Source organism: Apteryx mantelli, chromosome 3, assembly GCF_036417845.1.
Source record: "Apteryx mantelli isolate bAptMan1 chromosome 3, bAptMan1.hap1, whole genome shotgun sequence".
NCBI lineage: Eukaryota > Metazoa > Chordata > Aves > Apterygiformes > Apterygidae > Apteryx > Apteryx mantelli.
In genome coordinates this window covers 38,624,635-38,639,872 of record NC_089980.1, presented here as the reverse complement: position 1 = coordinate 38,639,872, position 15,238 = coordinate 38,624,635, and the positions used below count along the sequence as shown (strand labels likewise).

Here is a 15,238-nt window from a genome sequence, read left to right as displayed (position 1 = left end):
AATAAATAAATAAATTCAATTCCTAAAACACTACTATGGTCTCAAGAAAGAAAGCTTTTAGACATAGGAAAGACAAAGAATTCCCTGAAATTCTTATGCATGCAGAAATTACCTTTTTTTCAACAAAACAGATGAGACAATCTAGCACTTTGCTGGCTCCTAGGAGGGGGCATCCCATTCATTCCCCACCTCTCCTTGCCCCACTCCTCCTCCTCCTCTAATCCCACACAGGTACTCCCTCCACTTCCCTTTCACAAACTCTGGCAACAGTCCAATCTCTCCCTGGGCCAAATCTTGTCAACAGGAATTAGCCCAACATGCAGCCTGTTAGAGAACAGAATTTGGCCCCTGAAGAGTCAGGACAGGTAGCTATGATCAACTGTGTCAAAAACTCCACTGAAGTTGGCTGTCTCAAGGTGTAGAAGGCCTCTGAGCTTTGATGTACCTGAAAGTACAATCAAAGCTCCTCAGCTATGAAGATGAAAATTATGACATATTATCTTAAACAACAAAATACTTCTACTGTTTTGTTAAATTACTATGCTGAGTAAAGAAGCAAGGAGCCATGAAAATCCAAAAGACTGTAGAAAAATAATAGAAAAAGGTATCACTATGGAAAATGTAATATTATATACAATAAAAAGTACGTTTGTGATACTTTCTGTACACCTTTTTCACTCATTTTGGAAAAAGCAGGAAACAAGGAAAACAAAGGATGAAATCTCCATTAAACCAAGGCATCCTCAAATGCAGAAAATACCTTTCCCTCAAGTAATCTGTAGTTTATGAAGGTAAGTGATGTCTAATGCTGTCATACTGTATGGTATAACCATTCTTGAGTGACTGATAAGGAAAGGGATTTCTGATGGATTAGCTAGGTATGCTGTGCCTTGATAGAATGAAAAGATAAAATGATAGAATATATAATGTAGGACATAGAAAGCACTGAGTGAGAAGAATTGCTAAGAACAAGGTAACATAGAAAAGCATTTACACTTACATTGGTAGAACAGAGAATTAAATTGTTTATGAGTTATTTCCAATTCTTTTTTTTTTTTAACATTTAAAAACATATTGTATATTACTCTACCTTAAACTGGTCATTAGCCTTCAATAAATGCTGTCTGTCATTTACATTAGCTTTTGCACAAAAGAGTTCTCAGTTAGTAAATTAAAGGATTTATCTTTATTCTACATTATCAGCTCATGACATGAAGACAAAACTTTTTTCTTAATACCTCTTCCTTTTTTCCAGTATACCCTGGAGGTAGACTGCATTCATACACCACCTCTCAGGCTCTGAGATCCCATCCATTTACTTGCTATAAGATTTTCTGTGATTATATATAGATCCTTCCAAAACAGCAGCATATGTTCACTGGGGGATTCTGTTCTATTGAAAATGCTGTGAACACATCTGTTCTCACAGCGTACTCAGTGAAACATCACAGAAGCCTTTGGAAACTGATACTAAGATGTTTCAAATGACAATCAGCAAAAACAAATACACAAACAAACTGCAGAAAGGAAAGAACATGGGGACAAAAAAGAGCCGTAGTTTAAACACAGACAGGTGTTAGAAAACTGATCTAAAGATTGGCAACTAAGAACAATGAAAAGGAAAAAATAAAGAGAAAGGGAAGAAAGAGAAGGGAGCAGACATCTAAAGAGAATCTTGTAATTTAAGTTTCTCAAACATAGCAAACATAAGCACAGTTGTTCTTCCTGCTCTGCATCCTACCATACCACTCCATTTACCACATCTTTAACTATGACTCCATCTCCCTTCTTTTTTGTTTCTAGTCAGAGTATTTATCCTATTCATTCTACTTTAGCTTCTTCATCAATGACCTCTTTCCAATATTTCCCAAACTATGGGAATAGCATTTACCAAGATAATATTTTCTTTTGCTTACATCGAATGGACCTTTTTCTTCATTTTCACCCTTTGATCTCTCCACAGACTTCTGTATCATAGGTCTTTCCTCTTCTCTCTCTCTTTTCTGGGTTCATATGAATCTCTATTAAAATCCTTTTCTCCCATAATGAAATATTCTTCATTTCTCATTACTTTATTAGGTTCTTTTTGGAGATTTCCATACTATCTTTCACATCCTTCTTGCCAATATTTTTTGAGGTCCTCTCCTATTCTTCTGCAATTTCTCCATCTACAAACTCATAGGAACTTCTCCTTCGGCAGACTCTAAATGCTCTGCATCTTCACAGTCCTACTTCATCATTAACTTCTCCTCCTCCATGCTGGCTAGTATGCTATCATAAGAATAGCTTTTACATTCTGCCCATTTTTTCTGTGCTTTCTTACACTTAATAAATTTGGCATTGATCTAGTTGCTACACACCACAATCTCAGTGTCAAATTTGAATCTTGCCTCTGTCTTTACTCATCATCCAGGATTTTTTTTTTTTTTTTTTTTAACTCTTCCAGCTGATAAATCCCTTCCCTGTATTTTACTCATCTCTCAATTTGACTACTAAAACTCACACTGTTTTAATTGCTAATTCTATTAGCACTGTTTTTTTCCTCATTTCTGAGCACAGATATTGTGATGTTCAATAATCCTAAAATGATTTGAAAAACAGATCTATCTTTCTCATCATTACACAGAAGAAAATACATACACCATACAGGTAATGGTTTTGTTTTGCACTAAGAGGCAGTAGTTCTACAAACTCAGAAGCCAAAATGGCATATAATATACAACAGCATACAAAAAAAATGACTGCCATTTTGTCAAATAGAAACATTCATGCTGTTACTTAGTTGAATACTTAAGAATGAGGAAAAAGTTGTTACTCATAATTCTCCTGGTTTTGTCAGCTAACATTAAAATGTTCTTAATATATTAGGAACGATCCATAAGAACTAATATTTTAATATGTCCTCAGCACATTAGAGAAATATCATAATAGCCAAAATCCGTTATTTTACTTTTAAGTTATTGAAGCAGTTGTGCTCTGGTTTGGTTCATATTCAGTATTTTTTATAATGGCATTTGTAGAAATTATAAAATAAATTTGATTACTTAATTTTTGTAATTGAATATTGATATCCCACTACAAAGCAGCTGCACAGGCACAGCAAGAGGATAAGGTGATAAGAGTATAATGAAGTGAAATCATAGAATGAGGACATCCTATTTATTATAGTTATGTGAGATTTCCACAAATGTTTATCTGCATTTTAATTACAATATTGCTTCTTTCAATACACATAGCAAGGATATAAACTAATTGCATATTTGGTTCTAACTCTGATTGCTTCCTATTAATCTGAGAAGGAGAATTGCCAAGAATAGTCAAGGTTTACATTTGCTAAAAAATTGCAAAATCAGCTTAAAAGGTCTGTGACTTTTTGAAATAAGCTTGGATCCTGTAAATTAGGAGCTCCATTCAACAGCATCAAGCTCTCTACAGGTACATATCTGTGTAGAAGTGGGAACAAATTTCATATAGATATTTTAATAAATGTCAAGCACAGCAATTTTCTACAGTTTTCATCTTTGTATACAACACTATGAACACTGTCCTAGAACTTGTTCTCACTCACATTGGTAACAATGTCTGTGTTCACTTCCTTAGAGAACAACCAAAGGGAGGATTGGAGGGGAAAAAAAAGGCTGTCCACATTCTCAACGAATGCACATATTTGTACATACTACCTAATTCACATATATATACATATATACACAAGTATTCAGAATTAAATGATTACACATAAACACTCCTAAACGTTCAGGCTAAAAACTACTGTATGTGAGTGTGGTCGTTATTAAATTTTGAAGCCAACACAATGTTAACTCTTTTATTTTATAAAGATTAGTGAACACATGTACATACTAATATATGATGTTCAATAGACTTTCTGCATAATTTTTATCTAAAAATTATTAACAAATTTGCTTTTAAACTACTTTACTACTACTAAGACCAAAGAAAACATACTCTCAGCAAAGGCTTAACAATCATAAAACAAATTAGCTTTTCCTTCCCCCACCAAAAAAGGGAATTAGAGCTACTGTAGCATTCCTTAATTGATTGTAAATTTAAAAGGACCTCTGCACAGTTCTGTTTTGTACTCAGAGTAGACAAAGAACGAGTAAACATTTATCCGAAAGAAAAGAAAATGTTTCACATGAGAAGCAATCTACCGCTAGCTGAGAAGGGATATATGACCAAGGCATTCATTATTTAATTTGTTAAATAATGTTAGTGCATTTTTTCAGCTTGTGAATTTGCCAGATCATGTTAAAATGTGTATTTACCCAATGAGTGTTTTCAAAAGGAATACGGAAGTAATGGGAAGAAATCAAAATAAAATCCAAGTAATAGAAAGTTATAATCAGGATACTTTTGATCACCAAAAATATCAGTTCCTCCCCTCCCCTCCTCTCTTTAACATTTCTAGTTTGTTGATGAACCAACCGTGTTTGGCATAATTAACACTAAGATCTTCAGAACTCAATGACTGAAAATAATTGCTTCTCTCTTTTCTTTCCTGAGTACGCTGAAGCCCAACCTAAAGATTTAGAGCTGACTGGACAAACATAAAGGATGTCAGAAACAGTGACCGCTGACATGCCATTCAAGGCACATGGAAGAGAGTTCAGGCTTGAATGCCTCTAAACTGCTCATTGGTAAGATCAGCTATCAGTGAGACACAGTGTAAGTCAGCACAATTCACTGAGCCTGCTATGACCTTAAAATCATTGCTCCTGGGGCATGTTCATCCACCAATTAGTTTATACGCTCACTGGAAATCCATTGCTCAGTAAATGCACTGATCTCTCATTCCACGGTGTTGATGAAGTGTGTGTGATGGCTTTCTCTTCACAACTTGACCCCTAAAGCTGACCCATCTGGAACTGAAGTATTCATGCCACTTGAGCACATCCTTGGTTATCACAGAGTTTGATATTTTCTTTAAAAACACCATTACTCACATTTTTTTCTTCTTAGTTAAAAATGCTCTGCAGCCAATAAACTAAAGGGAATTTTTTTAGAGGGAAGAAATTTAGTATGTAATATTTCAAAGGACATCTGTAAAGGATAATTAACTGATGTACAGATGATTCCTGATAAAACTGGTGTGAAAACCATAAGCACCATTCTGCTTGGAGTACAGTTTTTAAGCCCAAGAATTAATTAATCCCAGTAGATTTCTTTTGCTATGAATACCATGAAAAATTAAAAAAAAAAAAAGTAGCAAGTTTATAACGATCATCACAGCACGATAAGAGAGAAATTTCTCTCTGGAATTAAAAAAAAAAGACTAATAGACATCTATTTAAATATTACATGGTTAAAAGTACAGTGTATTTTGTCTACTCCTTTCTGTTCAGAATTCTCTTACCTCACTCCAGGCTCCAAGTGTATTATGACCCTACTTCCACCAAATCTCAAACTACAAATGAACTAACAAACACATAACAGATAAAAAAATAAAACTGTAAGCAAATTCCTTCACTAGGCTTATTCCACAATCTAGGATTGTCTTAATTTTCATATCAGGTTCTATCAGTGCTTATTAATAATAATAATAGTAACGGCTCCTCTAATAGAACACAGTAAAAAAAGCTACTGTGTTGCTCACTGTCTTCTGTATGTTCTCCAGTCAAGGTAGTTAAAAAAAAAAAAAAAAGCTTACGAATACATTTTGTCAAAAAGTGATTGCATTGTATTGTATTGACTTTCTTTGGAAAAAGATATTTTTCAGCTTTTGATGAAATTCAGAAATCATTTTGTCTTCTCTTCTTCTGTGAGATTGGGATTTTTTGTGGGTGGAAGTAAGAATGTCTCTTCTTTCCTTTCACATTTCCCCTGCTTCTTTTAGTAACAAAATGGAAAGAGGAAGAAGAGAGAAACCAAATCCATACATACAAATTCTAAAAAAAAGAAAAATAAATCCAAATTTGTTATATTACTTATTTCTGGAAAATCAGAACGACTAGCAGTAAGACTTGTCAAGCAACCTGAACATCATTTTCTTGCTCTTTTTAATGAGAATTTAAGTTCAGCTGGAAGAGGAACCTCTGTTATTGTAATATAGACAGTGTTATAAAGCTTAACAAAATTATAACCTGATTTTAAAGACATATTAATAAAAATAGTAAAAATAATTGAGTAAAAATAGATGAAAGATAAACTACCTTGCTAAATTTCAAAAGCTAATTTTAAGCAGAGCCAGCTATGAAAGGAAAGGTTTGTAATAACACCTGTTCTGACTTAGATATACGACCAGAAAAAAAATGTAATTGTAAAGTATGCCAGTGAAACCCAAGAAAGGTAGATGGTCTCTTACCTAGAAACAAAGTCATAAAAAATGCAAAAGTAAAGATAGAGCCAGAAAACTTCAGACTAGAAATAAGATCCTCATTTTAATTAAATATTTAACTATTTGAAAGATTTACATGGAGAGATAGTTGATTATCGATCTCTTCGAGCCTTTCAATTAAAATTAGTTGTCTTTCTAAAAGCTATATGCCAATGCATCAAAAAATTATGCATTTAATATAGGACTTATTGAAGGCTCAAACTTCCAAATTACTGCAGCTGAGCAAGTTACCAAACATCAAGCAAGTAACAGTAACTGCACACTTCTTAGCCTGTAAAAAAGTAAAATTTGTCTGACCACAGTACCATAGGTTATCATGGGTTTGAAACTTAAGCCAAATTCTCTTACTAGTGTAAGACAAGAAGGGAGAATAGCTGATCACAATGGTTGTCAACGCTTTAAGTGAAATTTTGGTCTTATGCAGATCACAGAAATGTTGCCATGAATCTAAGTCAGCCACTCAAGACTTCAATATATGAAAAACTGTACAGCTGTAAATGTAGTCCTTCACTCCACTTCCTACCAACATCATCCTAAATAAAGGCTTGTAACTCCTCCCTACTTTGGGATGGAGGCCAAGAATGGTTGTGTTGTCTTACTTCTGGATACTGTAAATAGTAAACAGTAATACATTTTAAAGAACTAAAATTTGTATTTTGCATATAACTTGTCATTATACCCCGCCCCCCTCCCTTTTTTTTTTCAGAAAAAACTTTTCAAAGGCTTTGCCCTTAAAGGGAGTGGTTGGAATCCTCTCAAGTAACTTTCCAACTATAAATTAGATTGTTGCTTACTTCAGAACTACTGCACCACATTGCGGAGTTATTCACAAGACCTGGGTCTTGTGTCACTTTATCACAATAGATATGAAGGGTAAGATACCTGATCATTGAGAGAAAACATTACACCACAGAAAACACCCAGAATCCTGCAATATACCACAACCCCACTGTTATGAATCAACAACAATTGCAGTGGTTTGATTCAGTGAACTGATTAAATAACACAGCACCACCATAAACAGAAGATCCATTCCTTCCTTTACCCCTAACCTTCTCCTGACCAGGTATTCCTGTAAGACGCATACTCTGCTCAAGCAAGCTACTACTGGTTGGACACCTTCTTTAGGTAATTTATTCAACTTGCAGAAAACTAATCCAGCAGGAGAACTGCCTAGTTCGCTACTGTGTTTGTAAATTGCATCAACTCACAAAGCAACATTGAAGACAGCACAAGAGAGAAGAGCTGACTGCGCTGCTGGAAACAGGAAAAGGACTGGGAAAAAAGGATGAGCAGAAGAAGAGACGCACAGCCCAAGAGCCTTCGGCAGCAGCAAACAATTGAATAACCTCAGCTTGTTCATAAAAGTACAGCCTAAAAAAGTGGCCTAGCTCATTCCTTTTTTTCCAGAGAGTAGAGGTATCATAATGATAGCCTCTTAAAGATGGAATCAAGATGATTCCGAAAAGAAGAAAACCACTGATCCGCAATGAAAAAGTAGCCAAAATACTATGAACAAATAAACTGCAAAAGAAAGGAATAAATGTCATGAAGTACGTTGGCGAAATCAAGTAATTTGTACCTCATTAATAAAAGTACATAAGAGTACTTTTGTGCAGAAAAAGTTTCTTAAAAAAAAAAAAAAGAAAAAAGCTAAACACTGAGTTTGGGATTATTTGGTGGAGTTTGGGTGTTTTGGGTTTCTAAACAGCAAAACTGACAATAGGAGGTTTATAGTTAAAGCAGTAAACATACATCTAAAGAACAAGTAATGGCACAAGCTGCGTCCCACTCAAAACTTTCAGTTCCAAATTATCTCTGTATCTACTGAATTCTTCACCATTAAGGATGGAATTTCATAGCTTTATTTGTACTTAATTTGAGCTAACCAAGGCCTTCTCTTAAAACAGGGTAGTCCTGTTCTTTCCCTCTCCTGGCATATTTCACCATTTCCCTCGCAATTGCACAGTGAGCACAATTGCACAACTTGATCAGTGAGCTGATCCAGGTGAAAACTAACTTGACCAAAACAACAATCACATTAGCCACATGATCTGGCACTAACTGTGTAGTCTCATAATTACTATATCTGACACAAAGATTAAGGTGAAGTCATAAAACCGGGGAGGGTAGAGAGTGAACCATCTGATTCAGTGGCAGTCTAGAGCCACATGAGATTTAGCATATAATGAACTGCTACACATCTCTCTGTATACTTACATGCTATAGTATGCAAATTTAGTACTTAAGGTTTATTTCCATTTTCCAGCTATTTTAGATCACATTGCTGTTTTGTTACATCGTTTTCTTTTCTGTTCTCCACCTTCTTGTGTCTTTCATGGGCATGTGATTTCTTGTCCTTAGGCCCTGTTGATAGGTGATTGTCAAAAGCTGATGTCTGGTATATACTGAAGAATCATTTCTCTTAAAATTAGCTTCTTCCATTGTTAAAGAACCATGCAGCACAAATGCTTCATTTCAAGCTTGTGCAAGTTTTATCCTGAAAACTATGTGCTTCATTGTCCCAGAGAAACAGAGCTGTCTTTGGTTGTTACAAACAACGGCAGGCTCAGAAGCACTGACACTTGACCCACTGCAGATCTTGCAGTTTAACAGGTTGACAAATGGGAAAACAATTTGTGAAAATAAATGTCAAAACTGCGTCTGCTTCAGCAGGTTTGAAATTTTAACCAATTTTTAATTATTAAAACTATTTAACCAGATTTTCCCACTGAGAACCAGTTAAAAGTTTTTCAATGATAAAATTTTTCATATTAAAAATGGATAATTTTTTTGTAACCATTCTTCTAAAGGAACATAGTAATACTACTTTTGGGATACTTTAAATCTTTTATTCTTCAATAATAAATAAAAATCCTGAAGAAGGGACTGAAATGATATAGTTTTAACAGAGCTTTGATGCTTCCAGTTCACATTAATCTACATATATACAAAGTTTTAGATATACATGAAAGGAAAGTAAGATTTAGACTCTCCGTCAAATAACTCATGCATATTCATCCTCAAGTGTGGCAGATATCATCCAGTCCTATACCAATACAGTCTTTGAGTTTACCAAAATACTAAGCATTGGACTTCAGTTCTGGCAAGGTAGAGCTCTGAACAGAAAAATCAGATTATTTCAGAAGATCAACAAATCACCGTTCATTATCTCTAATAAAACAAGACCTTCAACAGTGGTGGGAACACAGAGCCTGACAGAGAAGAGGAAAGAATGCTGAAACACAAGCTATTTGCAGGCCAGGATTATAAGAGGCTTTCATTTAATACCAGGTAGGAAGTCACTGCTATAATAAAGAAAATAAAATTTTAAGATATAGCAAAAATAAATCGGGAATAAAATTGGCCAGCTGGTAGCAACAAGTTGGTTCCGTTTTGATATGCAATGGAGCCCCACAGTCAGCACATCTGGTCTGTAAAAGGCAGTTATTAGATGAGATACACCCTAGAAGCTGGTTTCTTTAACTAGATTTCTATCATATACCTGCACGGAAACCAGATTTTTTTATAACAAGTTAGAAGTAGGCCACAGTGCCCAAAGAATGATGAGACAGTTATAATCAAATTATAATACCAGATTTAATTTTATAGAATTGTACTGGGAAAAAATATATATATATACAGCCATATATAGCTTTTCAGCAAGTACCAAAAAAAAAGTTCTGCTGACCCTCCAGAAATAAAACTGAACATCAGAACTGAACATCCACCTGGTGTCCATGCTGTATGACTACTTCTTGTGCATTCAACAAACAAATCATACTACCCTATGTTAGCTTAAACACTGTTTCTTTCTTTTAAACTTGTATATGTAATTGTACTGTGTAATACAAAGTTCACAAAGTAATAATTTTGTTGTCATTTGCATAATCTTTGCAGCTATGCCAGAGATTAGCCATTATAAAATTGCTTCATGGCAAATTCATTCTATGAATCTAAGACAATATTAACTGGAAAGCAAATATAGGCTCCAAGAACTAAAATGAACTGAAAGCTAGCAAGTTTCATTGTTCACTGTCACAGCCAGCCTGCTCTGCATGAGCAACCTTTTATTCTTGTCTGACCTCATTGTGAAGGTGATGTCTTTCAAGCGTGGTGACTAAACCTGTTAAACTACAAATCAAGAGATGTACAGAATTGTTATAGAAGTAATAAAGAGCAGTTTAATGTAAAACCTACAATTAAATTCCCAAACTAAGAACCTCGCTCCAGGAAAATGTTAAATTGCTCTTCTTCAATACTGCTGATTTACATAATCAGAAAGAGACAGCACCTACATGCTTATACATATGCTATCATTTTAAGTGTTTCCTTCTCATATTCAGTTTATGAGAAAGTAATGAAAACCAATATATTGTAATATCAAACCTGCACATTTTAAAGTTTCCCTTACAGTTATTAATGTTGCGCAATTTTACATTAAAGGCAAATTTTAAAGGGTTACAGTCTGCATCCATATAACCCATCCAATCTTCCAGTCCAGAGTTCAACAGATACATCAGTTCTGGGGGAACATCTGGAGCCTTAAGAAATGTCAATAGGGTTAGTTTCACCAGAAAATTTCTGGGTAAGATTTCATATTTTCTTTTCTAACAAAGAATTCTAGGTAATTCTGGATCTAGTCACTAAGAAAAGAAATGCAACATAACAAAACATTTTGTAAAAAATCTCACATCACAAGTCATTAACAAACAAAAAGAATCAGTGCTAAGCCAAAACTTTCTAAACAGATCTTCAGAAGACAGTTGTTACAATTACAGCAGGCTGACTTCTTTCCTACCCTGATACAGACCTTCCAGAGTGCATCTCTGCAAGTATCAGACCTTCTCCACCTCCAGTGCCTGGTCCTGGAATGGAAATTCATAACACTACGGCCCTCAGACAAGCCCAGGTCTAGAGAAGAGCCACTACTCACACACCCTGCAGGTCTGACTGGGTTCAGCATGCGTCTTCAGGAGTCTGCTGCCAGACTTCAGTGAACAGAACAGACTCACCAAACAGCCTCATTTGAACTTCACAGCAAGAACAAAAAAGTTGGAATAGCCTAGCATATACATTCTTTGAGGTAGGGATGTCTTTGTTCTAGTACTCAGTACAGTAAGGTCTTCAGCCATGCCTATGGTCCTGCAGCAATACAAGTGAGGAACGACAACTACTGCAGACTCATGAGTTTACCAACCCTCAGTGACAGAAAAGACAGACCCAGCTTCTCTAGACAATCTTGCTCAATGTCTCTGTGAATCTCCACCTGAACAATACTCTTTCCTGGAAAAAGGAAACATCACTCTTATTCAATGAGATCCCTGACAGATCTTTAGATTCCCAATCTTGGTCCTACATGTGAATTTTTGCAATCCAGCTAAAACTTGAAGAGATAGCCTTCCTGAACAACAGCTCAAACATTGTCCCTGAAGTGCTTATTTTGGTGGCTTACCTCAAGTATCTGTTCCACTTCCTGTTTGTTCACTAACTCCCATATAAATGAAACCAACATAGTCATAAATTAATGTTCTAATAGGCAAATCAAGATAAAACATTCACAAATTATTACAGAGCAGCTCACATTCATCGTACTGCAAAACAGCAAAGGAAGGTATGAGAATAGTCCAATAGGTTAGATGAGTCGACAAAGCAAATAAGGCATTCATTTAGTGCATTTTCCAAAGATATATGAGAGATCGCGAAGGGAGGGTCCTGCCCTGTTTCATCTGAGCTTTTTGCAAATTGCTCACTGAAAGTTTGTCAACTAAGGAATTTGCCCAGAATAACTGTAGTTATTTTAAACTAGCTCCCTGAATAGATACATTTACCAACTACTGAGCATTCTTATTGTACTTAATTCCAAACTGATTTTCTTACAGAATAATAATGTCAAGAGAAGAAATTATTGTAGAATGATCGCTGCATTTTTAATTCTGCAATAGCAAACTCAAAGAAACAATCTCTAAATTCTTAGTTATGGAACAAATAAGTACCAGAGCTGACAAAAGGAATGAAGTGGGCTCAAATATTTTGGTGGTAGTCAGCTCTACTGTTAAAATTAATCCTGAGATCAAACCGCAGGCACTATGGTTTTGAAGTAATGCTTTAAGCAGAATCAGTAAGTGTTATCCGACTAAAAAAAGAGCACAGACTGAACTGACAGACTTGAGAAGCCTAAATTAGCTCATGCTTCTTATAAGTAAGATGCTACTTACCAGAGGTATGATTCCTCCAGAACAACCCAAGAACACTGCATACACGGCAGTGGTCTGTGACATATCAAATTGACTTTACTAACCCAGAAAATACCTTCACAGAATAGAGTACCCTCGCACCCTTCTTAAAACACTGCAAAAGCTTCTATTCTTGCGCCTCCAAAGGCCAAAAATGTAACACTTGGTGCTGCCAGCCCTTCTCCTAGAGGGAAAGGAACTCCATTTGCTGCTGCTTCAGCTGGTACCAGAGGCAGTACCCCAAGGCTACCCTTGGCAATGTGAGAACACACGAGACCGCTTCCACCAACAACCGCTTAAGTGGAAGATTGTTCGTACAGAAGAGGAGATGGCACCGCAGCAACCTGGAGAAAACATGAATGCCCCAGAGCCTAAAAGCTTTTGGTTTTATTTTCTTCTTAAACACTAAAAATCTCAATAAGTCACAACATACAAATCCATAGGCAAAAATCCATAGACTTTACCAGGGATCAAAGAATAATTTGTTCCATTAATTAATATTTTTATTATTTCATATTTCTTCTACACACATCCCCTTTCATTTTGTCCATGTAAAATTCATGTCTTTCTGTCTTAAAATGTAACATACACAGCTATGTTGAACCGACAATTTTTCCAAGACTACAATGAAAAAAGTGTATGCTGATATGTTTGAAATCATAAATGTTTAAGTCCAACAAAAAAATTTTCTAAAACTCTCATCGTGGACCAGAACAGCCTTTTAATCTAGAGTGACACTGTGACACTGAATTATGTGCAGTGCTTCACCTACATCAGTGGGAAATATTTAATATCATAATAGTGCTTAAAATATAAGCTCTAGTCCTAGTTTTAAAATATTCTAAAACAAAAATGCAGCAAATTGAAATATTAAATGTCCCTCAAACCCATTCTTAGAAGATTAACTCTTCTAAAGACATTTTAGCTTTAAAAATATTAAGTGGCCTCATTAATGAATCCTTGCATTACAGAGAATTGAAAACCAGATTTTAATATTTCTAATAAAAAAATGATAATGTACAGACATTACATAAAGCACATCTTATTCTTTTATTTTTAAAGAAGAAACAGCTACACCAAGATAATGCTACTATTTCCAAATGCATTTATTCCTAGACCCAGGTTAATTTCACTGAGATCTTGAATGACCACCTGGCATTTGCTCAAACACTAAATTTATAAATATTGCTGTCACATTTCAGGAAATGTGTATGATCTTTTGGCCTACACTTCGTAAGATAATTACAATTTTTCTTTTATGATTTCAGTGCTGCCAACTTACTTATTTGCATATTTTTAACTAAATGTACAATTTCTCCTCCATTCCAAAACCTGAGTTTTCCTGTATTCCAACCCTCACATAAAAACTTATATGGTAAATCTCATTTAATGATAAAAAATAATCAACTCTATATAAATGTAGTTTTGCTATATCTCTTTGCAGAACATGCAAGGTTTTGTTTTCAGTCTGGAAACAGAACAGCGACTGAAAAATTGCTCCTTTATATTCAACAAACCATTCTTTGTTTTTAGAGTTGTATCTGCTTATTTTACTGATAAAGCTGTTTTTTATTCCTGTTATTTTGCTGAGACAAAAATCAAAGAAAAACAGTTTTAAAAGTATATTTCTTTTTGGGTAACAACATCACTAATTATTAAATTCTAAATTTGTTTTCTTTAAAACAGCCCCCAGAATTTCATCAAGTTGCATAACTATTGCTGAATGCTATCAGACTTCATGGCTACTACCAAAGGTGTAACGGTGTTACAGCATACATAAATGGGGTTCTTTTTTAATAGCCTTCATATTAGGAAGACAGAAGAACCCAACTTCTAACAGTTCTAAAAAACATTCAATTCTGACTGGACATTGGCCAGTACAGTTCTAAGAGCAGTCACTAGAAAATCCAAATAGCCACAAATTCACTACAACAAAAGGTTTTCAGATTTTACAGATGCACACAGGTGCCCCCCCCCCCTGAAGCTTATATTCTCATTAACTATCCTCCTATTGGCAGTGTTCAAGATGAGCTAAAATCAGCTGTAAAATCATTTCATATTAAAATATGAAAGCCACAGCCAGCTTCAGCATTCAGAAACAAGGGATCTACAGCTGTAAAGTGGTAACTGCTGCTGGCAGCATGTGTCTCAGGGTGACCAATATATTTCAATAAGGATGGAATTTAGAATATACTAAGCCCACTTTATTACATTATGCTATTAAAATGCATCAAAGAACAACATAATTTCTAAGCAGTGAATTATTATCACTGAGCTGCAGTTAAGGATAAGAAATGTTGCTAAGTTTTGCATAATGCTCACCATTACAAGTAAGCACTGCTTTTCCATTCTTCTAAAAATGCCATTTAAGGGTTTCAACAGTTTTACTAAACCTAGACGGTAAGTGCCATGCTTGAATCTATTTTTTTGGATGTATGCCCAACCATAAATGATCCACAATGATCTGAGGACAGCACTCCCATCCAAGAACTTAATCAGATTAATGATGTATTTGTTTTATAAAAAACGAATAACATTAATCTTGAGAATACCTAATTTACATATTAAATGGTTGAAGGGGACAAAAAGTACTAGTGGTTTTATAAAAGTAAGATTACAAAATTGACTATTGTCTTCAAAATCTGTTAGT

General features: G+C 35.0%; 1 protein-coding gene across 1 annotated transcript in view; it reads right to left on the bottom strand.

The window, feature by feature from the left end:
• CAMKMT (calmodulin-lysine N-methyltransferase) overlaps positions 1-15,238 on the bottom strand; it is a 237,477-nt gene that overhangs the window by 173,448 nt on the left and 48,791 nt on the right. The gene's annotated exons all lie outside the window — the stretch shown is intronic.